The following is a 3,205-nucleotide window of genomic DNA, read 5'->3' on the forward strand; positions in this document are numbered from 1 at the left end:
GACGTAACACCAGAGGCAGGCATGAGTGACGCTAACACCAGAGGCAGACATGTGTGACTAACCACCAGAGGCAGGCATGAATGACGTAACACCAGAGGCAGGCATGAGTGACTAACCACCAGAGGCAGGCATGAGTGACTAACCACCAGAGGCAGGCATGTGTGACTAACCACCAGAGGCAGACATGTGTGACTAACCACCAGAGGCAGACATGTGTGACTAACCACCAGAGGCAGGCATGTGTGACTAACCACCAGAGGCAGACATGTGTGACTAACCACCAGAGGCAGACATGTGTGACTAACCACCAGAGGCAGACATATGTGACTAACCACCAGAGGCAGACATGTGTGACTAACCACCAGAGGCAGACATGTGTGACTAACCACCAGAGGCAGACATGTGTGACGTACCACCAGAGGCAGACATGTGTGACTAACCACCAGAGGCAGACATGTGTGACTAACCACCAGAGGCAGACATGTGTGACTAACCACCAGAGGCAGACATGTGTGACTAACCACCAGAGGCAGACATGTGTGACTAAAACACCAGAGGCAGGCATGAGTGACGTAACACCAGAGGCAGGCATGAGTGACGTAACACCAGAGGCAGGCATGAGTGACTAACCACCAGAGGCAGGCATGAGTGACTAACCACCAGAGGCAGACATGTGTGACTAAAACACCAGAGGCAGGCATGAGTGACGTAACACCAGAGGCAGACATGTGTGACTAACCACCAGAGGCAGGCATGTGTGACTAACCACCAGAGGCAGACATGTGTGACTAACCACCAGAGGCAGACATGTGTGACTAACCACCAGAGGCAGACATGAGTGACTAACCACCAGAGGCAGACATGTGTGACTAACCACCAGAGGCAGACATGTGTGACTAACCACCAGAGGCAGACATGAGTGACTAACCACCAGAGGCAGACATGTGTGACTAACCACCAGAGGCAGGCATGAGTGACTAACCACCAGAGGCAGACATGTGTGACTAACCACCAGAGGCAGGCGTGTGTGACTAACCACCAGAGGCAGGCATGAGTGACGTAACACCAGAGGCAGGCATGTGTGACGTAACACCAGAGGCAGGCATGTGTGACTAACCACCAGAGGCAGGCATGTGTGACTAACCACCAGAGGCAGGCATGAGTGACTAACCACCAGAGGCAGACATGTGTGACGTACCACCAGAGGCAGGCATGTGTGACGTAACACCAGAGGCAGGCATGAGTGACGGTAACACCAGAGGCAGGCATGAGTGACTAACCACCAGAGGCAGGCATGAGTGACGTAACACCAGAGGCAGACATGTGTGACTAACCACCAGAGGCAGGCATGAGTGACGTAACACCAGAGGCAGGCATGAGTGACGGTAACACCAGAGGCAGGCATGAGTGACGGTAACACCAGAGGCAGGCATGTGTGACTAACCACCAGAGGCAGGCATGAGTGACGTAACACCAGAGGCAGACATGTGTGACGTACCACCAGAGGCAGGCATGTGTGACGTAACACCAGAGGCAGGCATGAGTGACGGTAACACCAGAGGCAGGCATGAGTGACTAACCACCAGAGGCAGGCATGAGTGACTAACCACCAGAGGCAGATATGTGTGACTAACCACCAGAGGCAGGCATGAGTGACTAACCACCAGAGGCAGGCATGAGTGACGCTAACACCAGAGGCAGGCATGTGTGACTAACCACCAGAGGCAGGCATGTGTGACTAACCACCAGAGGCAGGCATGTGTGACTAACCACCAGAGGCAGGCATGTGTGACTAACCACCAGAGGCAGGCATGTGTGACTAACCACCAGAGGCAGGCATGTGTGACTAACCACCAGAGGCAGACATGTGTGACTAACCACCAGAGGCAGGCATGTGTGACGCTAACAAACATCGGAACATCGTTTAGGAAGCCAGGACTCTATTTTTTAAGAGGATCTACACTACTTCTATTAACACAATACTGGAATATCCAACACCGGCCTGGAAGTCGCACTTTCTAAAGTATGAAACCCAAAGTGTAAATGTACTGTAAATTATTTTTGCAACCGGATTTCACTGCCTCCCGAGGACACGTGGAACAGAGGAGATATGATCGCAACATTAAAGATTTTGAGAGGAATTGACACGGTGAATAAGGAGAGGCTTCTTAAATTGAGGGAAAACTAGGAAGGGAAGACATGTGAGGACGCTTGAATCGCAAATGGGGTGAAGAAATATGATGAAATACTCACACCTAATAATGGTGTGGAGTATTTCCACACCATTAGTGGAGTGGACTGAAGGAGGAAGTTTAGGAAGCCACCTCCATCCACATCTTTAAGGCCAGATTCGACAAAGAATTTTAATTATAACACACCAAGCAGTAGGCGGGCATAATGCACAAAGCCTCGTTTCCTATGCCTCTGTTCACCAAGCAGAACATAAGTACCTGAGAGTTGGGCAAGTTTTGTGGGTGTTACCTGATCAACCAGGCTGTGAGTCATACGTTATGCTGCGAGCAGCTGCGTCCAAGTCTAGTTGATGAGACCACCAACCGGGAGGCATGGTCGGAGACCGGGCCGCGGGGTCGTTGATCCCCGGAAGCTACACAAGGTAGACACAAAGAAGGTCTCCTGGAAGACGAGTCGTTGGGCTGTTAGGGTCGCGATCAGCCACAGACGCCGCCTCACTACACCAACACGAATTCAGTCCTACTCAAAAGTCCACATTATAGCAAAATGCTGCGGCAATAAAAACAGTGAATAAATGTAATATAAAAGATCTCTGCAAATTACAGTGGTAACAAAAAGCAATTTAGAATTATAAATATTTTCTATAATGTTTAAAAATAATATTTTAAAACTCGTGCTTTGATAATAATTAAAAGCCAAAAATTTACCATCAGCGCCGCACGCTTTGTTACTTTGAAAAATTTTACTAGCTAAAAAAATCCGCATAAATTGCCATTTATTTTTTCTTATATTAAGTTTTCATTCGTATTCTTTCACCTAGACAAATCAAGGAAATATATTAAAGAGGAAAGCCTTGTTGCGAAGAGGGAGGTAATGATGTTGGTGGGCGGGCATGTGAGAGGTGATTGGTCTGGTGGAGAGGTCACTCACTCAACCCTCTCATCAACCCAATAATTAAATTCTCTTGTGAGCTCACAAGCCCTCAAAGAACGTGACGCAGCGTGAAATGGTG

This window comes from Procambarus clarkii, chromosome 70, assembly GCF_040958095.1.
Source record: "Procambarus clarkii isolate CNS0578487 chromosome 70, FALCON_Pclarkii_2.0, whole genome shotgun sequence".
NCBI classification, from domain to species: Eukaryota; Metazoa; Arthropoda; class Malacostraca; order Decapoda; family Cambaridae; genus Procambarus; species Procambarus clarkii.